Genomic DNA, 17,530 nt, shown 5'->3' on the forward strand with positions numbered 1-17,530 from the left:
ACTGAAATAAAACACATTAACAAAACCTTTTGGCTACCAATAGGTTGTAATTTAGATGTCTATTTTATATTCATATGATACGCACGGGTACGCTGGACACACAAGGTTTGCACCCCGAATACCGTTTAAAAACAAAAAGTTGTCAACATAGAAATTTAACTGTTAAATAGTTATCAAAGGTACCAGGATGATAATTTAATACGCCAGACGCGCGTTTCGTCTACATAATACTCATCAGTGACGCTCATATCAAAACAGTTTAAAAGCCAAACAAGTACAAAGTTGAAGAGCATTGAGGACCCAAAATTCCATAAAGTTGTGCCAAAAACGGCTAAGGTAATCTATTCCTGGGATAAGAAAATCCTTAGTTTTTCGAAAAAAGTTTTGTACCAGGAAATTTATAAAAATGACCATATAATTGATATTCATGTCAACACCGAAGTGCTGACTGCTGGGCTGGTGATACCTTCGGGGCCGTTACGTCCATCATCCGTAGCCTTGACCCAGTGGTGTAAATTGTTATCCAAGGTACCAGGATTACAATTCAATACGCCAGACTCGCGTCTCGTCTACGTAAGACTCATCAGTGACGTTCAGATCAAAATAGTTATAAAGCCAAACAAGTACAAAGAGCATTGAGGACCCAAAATTCCAAAAAAAATTGCCAAATACGGCTAAGGTAATCTATTCCTGGGATAATAAATTCCTTAGTTTTTCGACTAATTCAAAGTTTTGTAACATGAATTATAAAAATGACCATACAATTCATATTCATGTCAACACCGAAGTGCTGACTACTTGGGTGGTGATACTCTCTGGTACATATAATAGTATTGAGTAATGAAAGATGGAATTGCCGAGGTGTTGCAATTTGGCGATATAAGACCAATAGTTCTACAATATACTTATCATAATTATGTTTCATTAAAAATAGATGTAAATAGAAGTAAAGTATTACAAAGATTTATGCAGGTCAAGAAATCCGAAATTAGAAGATACACACACTTATTTAAATGATATTAAAAACCATTAAACATTTGTTAAAAACACAGTGAAAGTGAAAGTGATATTTGCGAAGGAGAAATAACTGTAGAAGAATGCACAGAAAAATAAACTAATCGTAGATACCAGGATTAAATTTTGTATTTTAAATACGCTTTCTTTAAAATTAAACTAAACCGTGCCCCAGGATAAGATGGACTTAATGTAGAATTTTACAGAAAGTTTTGGGAGGAATTAAAAACTTTGATAGTATCTACGTCTGCTTTTTGCTATACGAGAGGAAAATTGTCCAATACACAAAAAAGGCATTATATCATTAAGTAATATAAAAAAAATGACTCATTATCGTCGAATAACACTTTTTAATAATGTTGTTAACTTCTGGAATATGCTTTGGCGCAAAAACTTAAGACTTAAGACGTGCATAAGACATTACAAACTTGAACACTCGGATTAAAAGAATATATATTTGTGTCAAGTTAGTCCTCGTCAGCGTCACAGGATGGTGCAACAGTGGATTCGGTACATGTTCAATGGAATATGCTAACATGGTGACAGGTTCTTTTTACCAGTGAAACGAAATTCAACTTGCAATGTAGCGACGGGAGAGACAATGCCTACTGGAAAATATTCAGATGCGTGCATATAGGAAACAGATCGGTTTGCTGGTGCCGACATTATGGTAATAACAAATAAAGGAACGCATCAAGCTCAAAATCATTGATGGTAATATAAATGCAACAAGGTATAGGCAAACAATACGGGGTCTGCATTTGTTCTCACGTTTCTCCAAGGTATCGTTTATCCATTTTATAAGAAGGAAAACGCCCGTTGTCAAGTGACACAATTCGATGAATGTTAACGAGAAAAATCACATTCGTGTGTTGCCATGACCAGAAATGTCACAAGATTTATCGCCAATCGAATATCTTTTGGACGGACTTGGACGACGTATTCAGAAATAGCCGAAATACCGGAAACGCTCGCCCAGCTCCAAATGACACTTGTAGGGAATGGAACAATATCCCTCAAGACTTTATTCGACGACGTCTAATTAATTCAAATCGACGGAAGTGTCAGGCGGTCATAATTACAAGTAGTGGTCAAACACGGTATTGACATGTTAACTTGAATTTTGTACTCGTCCTGTTAAAATTGTCCAATAATGAACAGTAGTGTTTCATATAGAAAAAACTTGTTATTAGTTTTTCTCAAAATCACGTTAGCTAACTATTGTATTAACTATTACATTTTGTTATTATAAATATATATCATCATAAAAACATTTAACGTTTCTTTTTTATGCCTATTATATATCTGGAGTTCATAGAGAACCCCAATATTATAGTGTCAAAACAGATGATTGTTTTGTTTACATATAAAAATGTACAAGAGAATTTTTTCAATCGAAATTGGAACAATTCTGCACATATCGCTATGTTCCGTACGGAACAGTTTATTTGAAATCCAATGATTGGTTATGAAATGTGTTAATACGATACATAATTGTATTATAACTGAAGGTTTTTTTATATGATGTATTTTTCCAGTAAAAAATATAATCTTTTCGTTTTTTTCGGTGATTCAACAATGATGGCCACAATATAAACATTAATTTCCCCAAAAAATGATCTATTAGCATTAATATAAGATATTGTCTATTTTTTCAAACAATGAAATGTAAAGATATGTCAAGGACATAAATAATTGTATTATTGTCTCTGGAAATACATAATCGTAAACATCTTCGATAATCGTATTGTTATCTTGTCAATGAATTGCAGCAGAAATAGAGAAGGCTTTGGCATGATTTCTTCTGATTCGAGCGCATTGCTATGATTGTTTTGAATAAATCAACTGGTGCTTGTAAACAGTAGCAGAGTCAATGACAGAAAACATAATTGATACTCCATGCCGATTCCCTTTTAAAGAAAAGGATGAATATTTGACTTGTACTTAATGAGTGTTAATGAATCTAATGAATTAAAGCAAAAGTAGACAATATAAAGCATCTTCGACACATTTTCAAATATGAAAGGTGTAGGTCGGTCCGGTAAGGTTCGATTTTGTCCTCAAATTTCAGGTTCATCTGACTAAAGATTTTGAACACTTTTAATCACTTAAATGTCTATTTCAGTTGATTCAATTAGTTTAAGGGAAAGATTTTAAACTGATTTAGCCATTAAAATGCTCTGATTCAAGCTTAAACATGAAAAATCTATCAAATATGCCAAAAAAATGTCACTCAAATTTAATTAAAATGCTAAAATTGTGAAGATTTCAGTATAAATTTAGCACGACATAATGACGCTAGTACCCGATATATGTGCATTGTATTGTCAAAAACAGTCCATATTTATGTAGCAGAAGCATTCGACTTTCCAATAAATAGACAAAAGATTTCATTTTCACAATTTTGTAAAACCTTCCCTAAATTCTCTTAGAGATACAAATATTTGGATAGGAAGTTTGGCGGTATCTGAATAATGAAAAAACATGATATAACATCCTGATTTCACAGTGCTGTTTATCCTAAAGCTTGCTTCTTCTTCTCTCAGTATAAGCTTCCTTTATAAGAAACACCAAGGATTAAATCCAAGCTTGCACACTTAAATCTAATATAAATAACCAAATGCATTACTACCTATCACACTCAAGTAAAGAGACAAGAAAAATGTTAACTAAATTTAGAATAAGCGATCATTGTCTCTTCATAGAAACTGGACGATATACCAAAATACCACGAAATGAAAAAAAATGTAAAATATGTAATATCTTAGACGATGAATTTCATTTTTTCTTCAACTGTAAAATAAATAAAAATATAAGAGAAACCTTTCTAAAATATTATATACAAAAATATGTAAATTTTAATACACTTAATTTTACTGATAAACTCGTGATAATACTTAATCCATCAACACCAAATGATGTAAAAGCAGTTGTTTCTTTTATTAAAGAGTCATTAGAACTGAGGGAAGGAGAACAGTAACTGTTTTTATCATATTTCTTATACTATTGTCGAGTTTTCATTATGTTTCATTATGTTTGTTTGTCAATGTATTTGCCACAACCAAAATTGGTTTATGTATGTTTTGCAAATAAAGATATTATTATATACGATCCATGTAAAATAACTAATTATTTTAAAATCGTATTCTCAAAGGTTATTAATTTTACACAGCAGCATATAATAAATATCGTATTATTACCCAGCATGCGACAAAAGTCAAGCAAAACGAGACATAGGGCTTGCTTTTACCCTACAGGTTGTGGAAAATTGAAAGATTTTGTGTAGATTATGCATGGAAACCCCAATTTTCTGCCATTAAACGAAAACTACACCATAGAATTTTGTGATAAAATATGAGAAGATAGCTCTAATATTATGCTTTCAGATAAGAAAAAGGAAAAAATTGGGTCACGGGACTCGTTTACTTGCTTCATGATAAAATAGGTAAATAACTTACATATTCTATTGTAAAAGTAACTTTATCTGAATTATCTTCCCTTACATTTGAGTAGTCCCCCCCCCTTGTGTGGCAAAGTTGAAAAAAAATTAATCAAACAAAAGTATTCTGTTTTCTGTAGAATACAACCATAAATATGATAAAGCATGTCATTTTCTATATTGAATTGAAAATTCTTACACATGAATTAACTACTACTGACGAAATTTGCACATTTATTGAAGATCTAGACTGATTGTTTTCTGCTATTTCAAAATCCAAGAGGGAGGAAGACACGCTTCTACCGTAAGGATGTTCGCTTGTCATGTTTTTGATTTTTTTGTCAGATTTTTAGAATCCTCTGGTTTTATCCATTTGAATGCCTTAAAAAATTTTGACCATTGACCCTCATTTTTCTTTTTATTAATCTTCTACATGGTTAAATTATAAGCCATCTGTAAAATCCTTGTTATTTTTTAATAGTTTTTGAGCAATGAAACTTGTCAATGATAAAGCTATGAAAAATCAAGAGAGAATATTTTCCCGCCAAAATTTCAATGACTAATATCTCGAAAAAAGCACTTTGACCTATATTTTTTATTGCTCTTTTGGTTTTATTATCCCCTATCAATATATACTATTGTTACGAAAAGCTTGTTATTGTAAAATTGAGTAGCGAACATCCATAAGTAAGTTTTATATGAACAGTTGTGATACAATTTAATGTTAAGTTTCCTGATTAAGTAACATCACACTACAGTCTTTAACTCTGCGTTTGTTTACCATTTGCAGGCCCTGTCCACTAGATGATGGTTCAACAACTTTGAACTAATAAGTTCTGTTTATACATGTTATAAGATCGTCTTTTTTAGAATTTAAGGAGGGTCGAGGGTATAAAAATTTCAGAAAAAAATTAAACATTTTTTTCATTACAAATTTTATTTATTACTTTATTAGTTGTTACTTTATCATAAAGTACAAAAATCATTCAAATAAATCAATTCGTTTTGGCCCCAGATGACATTGAAAAAGCTCCAAATTATCTGCCTTTGGTGCAAAATTGCAATATTTTGGTATTAAAATTGAAATATCTTTTTTAAATCATCGGTGACCTATATTTTTTATTATTATTTTCAAATAAGCTGTACTTCAACTAAACTATTGTAAAATCTAAGCGATTTCTGTTATTTTTTTATTTTTTTATTTCGATATTACCTCTTTTTCTCCTATCAGTTCAACAGAAAATAAGTACTTTTACAAAAATATATGCTTCTTTCGAAAGCAGATTGTGAGCGTAAATGGACGGTGACCCCATTTTTTTATCTTTATTTTTCTATCAAGTATAAGATAAAGTTCATTCATAGAAAAATACAGCGAAATCCTATATTAAGAAAAAAAATTGATTTAGACCCGCAAGCCCCCTTGAGGAGATTATCATGTACACTCTATGTTTTTGTTAGATGATTATTCAAATCTGTAATTAAACGTCTATCGATCTTGTTAGTTTGGAAATAGAAACGAAGAGGTCATAACACGGCTGCTACAACTACTACTGCCACTCCTATTAATTTGAATATTTCTTTAATTATTGTCAGTACGGTTTTAACTAGATTCTTGCTACTTGCTGAGGACATTGAATTATATTTGCTTAAATAACTCCTCATGTTAAAGTTAATACTATCCATTGTGATGTTGACGACTAAAACAGATTTTCCTGATCCAATGACATGTTCATGTCGAAGAATGTAGAGATGAATAGACAAATCTGATGTTTCTTCTGGTAACATATCATAGATAGAAGTTTGCAACTCTTGCAATGCATTTCGAACATAGCCTCCTAGTTTTTCCTCTGTATAACTCGTCAATATTTTCTTAATTTCGACATCAGGAGTGATGCTTTTTTGCCAAGTGTTCTGCAAAAGACATGAAAAAATAAGTTTTAAAATATTGAAAAGGAATTTCAAGCCGAAGCAGTTTAAATTTTTTGTTTAAGAAATAATTGATGCAAGCTATACTTTATTGTAGTTTTTAAATGGTTAGGCATAGTATTCGTGATTATTTTTGCCCGAGCGAAAGTGAGGGCTAAAATAACACGAATTCAATGCCTATGCATAAGTATTTTCATAGGAGTTTTCAAGGACAGCCTATTTAGTCTTTGCACAACTCCTCTTCATATTAGAAAAAAAAACATTGATCATAAAATCGTTGTCCTCACATATTTTTATTCACCGTTTCCTTTTATTCAACAACCTATACATTAACTCATACCATAATGCTGATACTTTTTGGATAACTATCCAATATGCTATATGCAATCTGCATTCAATTGAAGTAGCACTATGGATAATAGAAAGAAACATTCGCATAATCTTAAGCTTTCGTATGCTTATAAGATGGATGGAAACTTAGTTAATTACTAAATCCATTTCTGATCAAGACTACATATTCATAAGGTCTATATTTGTGCGATTATGTTGATTCATAACATTTAATATGAGTGCACATCTTTCCCTTTTTACAAGTGTGTAATTTAAGTCATAAATTTGAGAAAGTAAATGGGGAATGTGTCAAAGCAATGTTTCAAACAAGTGAACATACACTGAACGAATAAATGTGATCAATGACATAATATAAGCACAAAATAAGGACTGATTGATTGATTGTTGGTTGCTTAGCGTCCAGTGGCAAATATTTCATGCATGTTAAGGACGAGAATGCATGTTAAGGACGAGAACATCTTAACAATAAATCCAATAGGTAGGTCTTGTCATAATAAGAGGCAATTCGGGATGATGGTCGGGGAAATTTGGAATGCTACTGGAAAATGAGGGTATATTGGACAGAAATTTTGCCTTGCAACAGACCACCTACAGACCCCTCAAAGTCAACTAGACTAGGTCGCTTACCTTGGTTTTTGTGCATATTAAACAATAAACTCCTCATAGATACCAGGATTGAAATTTCATATTTACGCCAGACGTGCGTTTCGTCTACAAAATACTCATCAGTGACGACCGAATCAATAAATGTTAAAAAGGCCAAATAAAGTACGACGTTGAAGAGCATTGAGGACCAAAATTCCCAAAAGTTTTGCCATATACAGCTAAGGTAATCTATTCATGAGGTAGTAAATTTATAATCATGAACATATCAATGATGACTCAAGTCAACACAGAAGTGCTGACTACTGGGCTGGTGATACCCTCGGGGACATAAATCTCCACCAGCAGTGGCATCGACCCAGTGGTTGTTAATAAACTTATCATAGATACCAGGATCGAAATTTCATATTTATGCTATACGCGCGTTTCGTCTACAAAAGACTCATCACTGACGCTCGAATGAAAAAATGTTAAAAAGGACACAGATAGATTCATGACAAAATTGTGTTTTGGTGAAGGTGATGTGTTTGTAGATCTTTCTTAACTAAACATTCTTGCTGCTTTCAATTATCTCTATCTATAATAACGTTTACCAAGTAGTTACAGTGGACAATATTTGGTAAAAATTAACAAAAATTTACAAAATTTAAGAAATTTGTTACAAATTTACCATGAAGTGCAATAACTCCTTAAAGTGTCATTTGACCATTTTGATCATGTTGACTTATTTGTAGGTCTTACGTTGCTGTACATTATTGCTGTTTAGATTTTATCTTTATATCTATAATAGTATTCAAGATAACAACCAAAAACTGCAAAATTGTATTATCATTTCCAATTCAGGGGCAGCAACCCAACAACAAGTTGCCTGACTGGTCTACAAATTTCAGGGTAGATAAATCTTGACCTAATGAACAATATAATTTTGTCAGATTTTCTTAAAAAGCTTTTGTGTCAGAGATGTGAGCCAAAAACTGCATTTTACCCTATATTTTTTTTTAGCCATGTCAGCCAAAATGATTCACGGGCAGGGTCATCGGACACATTTTCAAACAAGATACCGTTATAATGATATATGGACAAATTTTGTTAAACTTTTATCAGTAGTTTCAGAGGAGAATATTATAAAAAAAATTACTATAAAGTGCAATAACTCCTTTAGGGGTCAATTGACCATTTCGGTCATGTTTACTTATTTGTAGATCTTACTTTTCTGAACACCATTACTGTTTACAGTTTATCTCTTATAGTATTCAAGATAATAACCAAAAAACAGCAAAATTATCTTAAAATTACCAATTCACGGGCGGCAACCCAACAACAGGTTGTCCGATTCATCTGAAGTTTTCAGGGCAGATAGATCTTAACCTGATAAACAATTGCATCAATGTCAGATTTGCTCGAAATTCTTCAGTTTCAATGATATAAGCCAAAATGTACATTTTACCCCTATGTTCTATTTTTTAGCCATGGCTGCCATCTTGGTTGGTTGGCCGGGTCATCGACCACATTTTTAAAACTAGATACAGGTCATCGAACACATTTTTTTAAACTATATACCGGTCATCGAACACATTTTTTAAACTAGATACCATAATAATGATTGTGGTCAAGTTTGGGTAACTTTGGCCTAGTAGTTTCTGATGAGAATAATTTTGTATAAAAGTTAACGACGACGGACGACGGACGCCAAGGGGAGCTAATAAAAAAAGGTGAGGTTTTAAACAATTTCAGAAAGTAAACCATAACCTTAAACAAAAAGCCTCCAGTAAAAAAATCTGCACAGGTAATTGAAAATAACTTTGTAAAATAAAGGTATTCAGTAATGGTGAACGGAAATATTTTTACTATCGATACAAAATAGGTGTTTTTGTTCATAGTTAAAAAACAGAAGTGAAAATATTTAAATTTATAGTCGTTCCAAAAGCTTATCAAAACTGATATATGTTTGAAATAGAGACATAACACTAATAAAGTAAATATCAAACAACAACAAAATCATTACAAAATGTATCAACCAAATTAACACTAAAGTACGATTTAAGAGTACTCGCAGTTACTGAAAGCTAGTTAAAAATCAAATACAATTATAAAATAATATAAAATCATACATTCGAGACTAATGCCTGATCTTCTTTGACATTTTCAAATCACGTTTACAATAATTGAACCGTATTTAGTTACATCGCATGATATTACACACCGGTACTAGGCTAATTAAGGTGAGAAAATGCGAAGAACCACTAAATAAGTTACTATCTCACATCAAATTGTTTATGGACGTCAAGTTGGTTATTTATTCCTTATTCGTTACTTATTCCCTATTCCTTATTCGTTACCTATTCGTTACTTATTCCCTTTTCCCTATTCGTTACTTATTCCATATTTCTTATTCGTTACCTATTCGTTACTTATTCCGTATTCCCTATTCGTTACTTATTCCTTATTACCTATTCGTTACTTAAAACTTATTCCCAAGGCTTATTCGTTACTTATTCGATTTTTGATATCCTTCCCCCTTTTTAATTGTTTATATTCTTATCTCTGGTTATAGTTCTAAATTTGTTGAGGTAAAATGACCTTTTTATGACTTATTTATATGTATTTGTGCTCAACCGATCCTGTTGCTTTATGTTCGATACTTTTTTGTTTCTGATTTGATTTTTATACGTTCTACCTTTTAAATGTAATATATTCGTATGTTTGAAGATCTTGTCTTTGGTTCGAAAAGGTGAAATCATCTTTTAGCGCTTGTATAAAAATGAAGATGTGGTATGAATAAGACAACTCCGCACAATAGACTAATATGACACAGAAATTAACTACTACAGGTCACGATACGGCCTTCAACAATAAGCAAAGCCCATACCGCATGGTCAGCTATAAAACATGTTAGCGGGGTGTACATCGTTTCGGAGCATGACTAATACTTGTTTATAACACGCGTAGTATACGTTGCACCTTTTAGGAAATGATTTTCAATTGTGTTCTTGTCTCTTGCGGTAACTATGTGTTTCTAGAGATGAAATAACCCTATTAGCGCATATGTACCCGTTCCAGCGCTCGGTTTATACCCTGTTACTTATTCGTTCCTTAATCGTTTTAAATACGCGTGGTATACGTTGCACCTTTTAAAAAGAAGGATTTTAAATTATTTTCATGTTTCTAGTGGTAGAATTTGTTTCTAAGAGGTGATATAATCCTATCAGCGCATGTGTAGCACTTTCAGCGCTCGACTGATACCCTGTTACTTATTCGCGTATATTACGTGTGTTATGCGTTGCACATTTAAAAAGAAATGATTTTCACTTGTTTTCTTGTCACTGGTGGTAAAAAATTGACGATTATACGATATATTTGCGTAAAAAACGAGAAAATCGTACACAGAGGACCAAGTTTATGATATATACATGCATTGGTTCAAGAATTGGATTAACATTATTTTTCACCACTTACTCGTTTCTTATGACTTTAATTTATTCTCTAAAATATGTTTAAAAAAACAAAGAGCCAAACAAGTTCACGTACATCATTTTTATTTTGATATTTATAGAAAGCAATTTGTTCTATCATTATGTTTTGCCACGGTGTTTTTCCATCATGGTCCACTAGTCTGCATGTCTCACTTCCCCAAACCCCTTATGATTTGTCACATTTGAAATGCTAAACTGCTAATCAATATATAGAATTTCATTACATACCGAAATGTATCAGGCGTTGTGGTCGTAAACATTTCGAATACGAATAATAGTACTCAGACACCGGTCGAATCAACCAATAAAAAATGGATTGAGTTTTCTGAGCACACATTTGTGAACTATCTAGTACTGAGTAAACTGTTATGACCGAGAGTCATGATGTCCGGTATTAAATTAAATGATGGTCTGAGTGATTCAATATCACAGTGTAGATACTATTCTGTACGCTATCCGGAAGTCGCGATTTTCGAAGCGATGATTTCCAACTGACTAACAGGACGGTTTTGCCTACGGTAACTTTTCTCATCATTTGTTTACTCCTATATCTACAAAGTGCTTTGAAAATCTGCAAGGTATATATAGCATCATAAATATGAGTTACTGTAACAAAAACATGCATTAGAATATAAAATATACGTGTGCATCACATCAACTTGGTAGAAAAAAAGTGAAATCGATGGACAATTTTGCTCTCGTAGTACAAAGCAAATAATCTTTTATTGCAAATATTTGCATCAGTTTACAGTTAAATATATACTGTTTCAATATTCTTTTCGTATTTAAGTAGAATATTCGTATTTCCCATAAAAAATATATTTTCCTTGAGGATCCCAAAATAAATTACTGTACGATCAGTCTAGAACTGACTGTATTCTAGAAGCGATTTCAGATTTTTTGACTGTATGACCAGTCGTGATTTTGAAGAAAAAACAACAGCAATTTGAAGGTATATACGTGTATATGTGATATTATGAACTATCCAGGGAACTATAACGTGTAATTACTTTCATCAGACAATACAAATATATTTCTGATGAATTTTTTAGATGGCAAAATAATTGTATTTTTGTTCCATCAGTCTTATTTAAAATCAAATGCCTAAAAAGTAATACATGATTCGCTTGCGGACTTTGTAATAGTGTATCGTTACAGTTATCTGTTTATAGCCATTACATTTTTAAAGATTATTTACACCGTCCTCCGTTGACCAATTTATGATAACATAAATCAAGCTTGTCTCTTTTAAAATAACAAAAAATGGATAAAGACAGCTTTGCGTAGGGGGTTAATTCATGTGATATAATTTTGGTAAGTTTACAGAAATAGAAGGTCCATAATGCATTAATCGAGTAAAAATGAAGCAATTTCAGAAAACTTTAATGATTGGTTTAGGAGGTGTTGGAAATACCTGATGGGTGCCCCATATAATGCAATGTTCAAGTCCGTATCTTATATAAAGTAACCCCATAAAAGATTTTTACTAAAATTCGAAATAGACGGTGCACAATACAGACATTATCATTTATGATAAGGAATCCGAATAAGATTAATTAATAGTTATATCAGTGACGGATTCAAAAAAAGGGGATCCGGCAGTTTGAAACCCTTTTTTAAACTATCAATGCGTTTGTATGGGAACATATATTTGAAATCCCCTTTTCTCCTGGATTTTACCCCCTCTCCATTTAAAAATGACCGGAACCCCCAATGTATATAAAGTGGTTTATGAGGAGATGCGCTTACAAAACCGGCGAAACATATTGTACCGGTCCAACGGACGAACGGAAAGACTGACTTCTTTATCACTATAACCCCCCGCTTGACAAAGTGGTGTACAATTGAGTGTCAAAGAGACAGCTCTACATCTTAAACAAAGTGAAGGAACTGTGAACAATTTTAGGCTACAGTACGGCCGCGAATGTGTGTAAATACATGCATTTTTATATAACAACTAAATCTGTGACTCAAGGCCGTAGCTACCCTTGAGGCAAGTGAGGCAATTGCCTCACTCAAATTTCGACACTGATTTTTTTTTTTATACATATATATAAATATAATAGTCATTTGTTGTTCTGTCTCAACCTTAATTTCTATAACTTGTCATCATTCCGGCCGATCCTTTTAAACTATTCTTTCTGGATATAACTCAGCATCTCAACAGGTGGTGTTTCTCGATTACATTAACCTAGTAACGATAATCATCATGGATGTTTAGTTAACAACAGGCTCTTGCAGAAAAGGGAAAAGCGACACTGAAAGTAAAGAATGAATAACTTTTTTTTAACAGAGTCTGAGTATTGCATATAACTTTATTAGAACAATCAAAAAACGATAAGTAGACTTACAAATCAAGTACTGGTTATCGGAAGGGGGCAGTCCTGTCTGCGTATTCATTTCTCCGTTTCACCAACTTTCGGGACTACGGAATTTCTTTTCTTTATATTCGGGGTTTCGGAATCGGACACCCCCAAACTATAACTGCTAAATTTATAGATTCTGGAACTAAAATACCACCAACTATTTCCAGAAATAATTTGAAATTACGGAACTACATGTACAAACGTCAAAAACTCCATTCCAATTCCCCTGTACCCATATATACTTACTCTATAGATAGAATCATATACATGTATCTTATCTCATTCTATCCTTAGTTTGTCTACTCTTTGTCAGCATAAAAGCGACTTTAATATTTTGTAACTGCGACTGTATGATGGTGCTTACATTCCCTTTTGCGAACAAAACTGTTACTACCGATGCTGCTACCGAATTGCTGATGGAGAAGGAATTGGAAGAAAACATTGATCATTGTGTTGATGATGATGTGCTACCTTTAGAAACACAGACTGCCCTGAAACAACTGAAAACTTGGAAAAGAGCATGCATGAGTGGTGCGGTCTTGCCATGCTCCATGTTCATCGCGATAAGGATATCAGCAGACCAAATTATGATTCTGAAACGATTTGACTGAACCGGCCATAGAAAAATTTGGAAAACTCTACTGAATCGATGTTTGTTCTATGTTCTGGCAGCAGACTCAAATCAGTGATGTTTGGATGATTATCTTACATATAAATTTAAATAAAGTTGTTAAAAATTTGCTGTTAGTAAAAGTCTTAAAAAATGAAAAATTTATATGAAAAGTGTCAAAATTCAAAACATTATCAAACTCTCTAAAAATGCCTAGAATGCAGGATTTTGCACCATTCATTTCATACCCTCCAAAAAAAATTTCGCCTCGCTTCGCCTCGCTTCGCTCGGCTCAATTATTTTGCCTCACTAAAATAAAATGCCTAGCTACGCGGCCGTGTGTGTGTTTGTACAATTTTAAGTATAACGGAGGACACTTTTGAAACTTATATACTAGTATACATCAAACCTTCCTCTTATTTTAGCAACTTTTAAACATCCTTATACTTAATGTAGTAAGTCGAGTACACCCTATTAAGCTAAACAATGTTTCATAAGTTTTCAGGATTTGAATGTATTGAAATATATTTGTGTTATTTAGAAAAATGCCACCTTCTAATGTATCGTAAATAACTTTGAAATCACCACTAGAATACAGTGACATAAAGACTGATCATACAGTTTTAAAATATACAAGCGAGACTGATCGTACAGTGAGAAATTCAAACAAGTGTAATTTTCTTATTTATGGCTTCAAAGATCTGGTTGAAACTTTTACCACCACTTGAAATATACTTCATTTAGTTAATTAAGTCTGGTTTTTACGTTAATTTGTATTCTGACTCACATTCGCAATTATATTAACTGTATAGTCTATTGGATTAAATTTTCAGACATCCGTATTTTCCGGAAATAATCTGGACTTGTCCGTACTTTCACTAGTGCTTACTTTCTCTTCCTCGCCTGTCTCAACTTCCAAGCAAGGACTGAAGCTCATAAACTCGGCAATCAATCCTTGCCGTCACCGGTATTTTGTATTTTCTGCGTCACTGATCGTTTATGCGGACTTGCTATTTTGTATTGTGACGTCACGATATAGAAACTGCCAGTTAGGAGATAACTGTATTGTATTTTAAGCTCCGACGGCATCAATTGGGGATTTGATGGTCGCAAATTAAGTTTACTGGCGACGTGTTAGCGGAGACAGTAAACGGGTATTTGCGACCATCAAATCCCAAATTGATGCCGTCGGAGCTTAAAATATAATATTGTTATCTCCATTCTAATGAAACTGACAGAAAACAACGTTAAAACATGTATTTAAAATCTGTCATATGCCGTCTGCCCTTGCGCGTACGTCCCATAGCATCAATAGTCAATTGATGCCATGTAGGAAAGTGACGTTATCCAATCAAAATGAACGTTACAAACGTTGTTGCATTAGAATTTCTATTGTAATCTACAAGCGTTTAAAGGGACACTACTCTTTGAGGTCGGAACTACTTTTTTGGGGTTTACACCAAAGACCCAAAAAGGAAATAGAAATGAATTGACGCTGATAATATACGATTCGAGTTATTGAAATTCCAGTGACCTTTTGTAACTTTTCGATAGGTTTTCTTCAAGTTTGCATTTTATTAAATGTAGAGTTAAACGAATTATTAAAATGAAAAGAAAAACATTTACTTTATAAAGTCGAAACTGCAAGTGGAAACGAAAAGACTGCTTGAAAAAAAAATCTACCATATAAGACTTATTTAAATTATTTAATTGCTTTTTCCCTCAGGTTAAGATATTGGAAATTTATTATCAATATTTGCCAGAATAGAAATTTGCGTATTTTTATCGTTTACTTTTCTACATTGGCTACAGGTATAGGGGGAGGGTTCAACCGTTGAGATCTCATAAACATATTAACCCCGCTGCATATTTGCACATGTCCGAAGTCAGGTGCTTCTGGCCTTTGTTAGTCTTGTATCATTTTTAATTTTAGTATTCTTGTGTATAATTTGGAGTTAAGTATGGCGTTCATTATCACTGAACTAGTATATATAATTATTATTTGTATGGGGGCCAGCTGAGGGACGCCTCCGGGTGTGGGAATTTCTCGCTGCATTGAAGACCTGCTGCATGTTGTCTGTTCTATGGTCGAGTTGTTGTTTCTTTGACACATTCCCCATTTCTATTCTCAATTTTACTTTTAATTCAAGGCTTTACATATGGGTCATTTAAAAAAAAAATGTGGAATTTTGAAATTGAAAAATTCATTAAAAGTTACTTTACATGAGTGGGGCGCTCATATTTGCCGTGGACACAATTTCGCCGTTTTATGATTTTGAGGTGTAAAAACGTCAAAGGATGGTTGAAATGTAAGAATTATGCCGGTAAGTTATATTTTTATAACAAGTATGATTATTTTTGGCAATGAGACCAAATTTCGGCACTTACCGTAAAGGACCGAAAAACGGACAATTTTCAGCAAATTTTCGGAATGACAAAAACGATTTCAAAGAAGTATTTCTTAAAAATTCTTTGACTGATTGCCCTGAATTTCAGTTTTTTACACCTTTCAAATGTCTGCTATTCATCTATAATGGAATTTATTTGATAAATATTGTTAAAGCTGCAGTTATTTGGTTTTAAAATAGATGTGTAAAAACGGCGAATATGTGTCCGCCATTGACAAAACATCCGGAAATTTCAAACACCCTTAATTTAACTTTTCAGATGATTTTTCTCAAAACAAACACGTTTTAAAGCTAAGAATATTTTGCATCTTCATATAGAAATATCAGTATACTTCAAAACTTCGGACCTGAACATAAACTGAAGAAAACATGGAAAGTTATGGCGAAAATGAGCACCCCACTCTAACATTCAAACAACCCTTTACATAAGCAAATCAAAACAAACAGTACTTAAAGAACAACATATTAAAAGATGCAATCTTAATAATGTCATACAAGAAAATCTTGAAACTTCTTATTTTTATTCAATTAATCTTTTATCATTATTATATAATAAAATGACCTTTGATACCATCTTTTATAATGACATGACAACTAAAATGTTATACCTTATGAAGATTTTAAAAGTATTTACTGTAAACTTGTTAATGATCCCGACTATATGAGTACTGTATACTAACCATACGGGCATGACCATACTCGTATTAGTATATAACCATACGGTCATGACCATACTCGTATGAGTATATAACCATACGGTCATGACCATACTCGTATGGCCCGGAACATATTTATATATACATAGATATATATGTGTAATATTCATCGCTGATCAATCAATCAAAACTAGTTCAACCAAAAAATCTCAAATTTTCTGTCTCAAATGACAGTTCTCGTCCCATATGTTTTGTTCAATTGTTCATTATGATAAAAAAAATATGGTTACTCAACGTCCAACATTCAAGACGAGAACATAATAATGTGAAATGATTATTTACCTTGATTTGTACTAAACACTTATACTGAGGCTAATTATCAACGTGCTAGTACACAATCAATCTGACTCCAAGCAGAACAGTATTTGCTCTTTTCCCTTAATGCTAAGTGCTTAGTTGAGAAGCCTCAAACACCTATTTTACAGTCTTTGGTTTGACCCAGACAGCCATGATTTGAACACACGACCCCTAAACGCAGGACTTCGAGAATGTCCGGAGAGCCGACAACCTTGCTTCGGAAGTTGCGCCTGTCTATTACAAATGGATGCCACGACAAAACTACTTCTGTGGATATTGTGACAAATCACCGTCAAGTACGTTTCTAATCAATTATAAACTGTTAAA

Source organism: Mytilus edulis, chromosome 10, assembly GCF_963676685.1.
Source record: "Mytilus edulis chromosome 10, xbMytEdul2.2, whole genome shotgun sequence".
In the NCBI taxonomy this organism is placed as follows: Eukaryota; Metazoa; Mollusca; class Bivalvia; order Mytilida; family Mytilidae; genus Mytilus; species Mytilus edulis.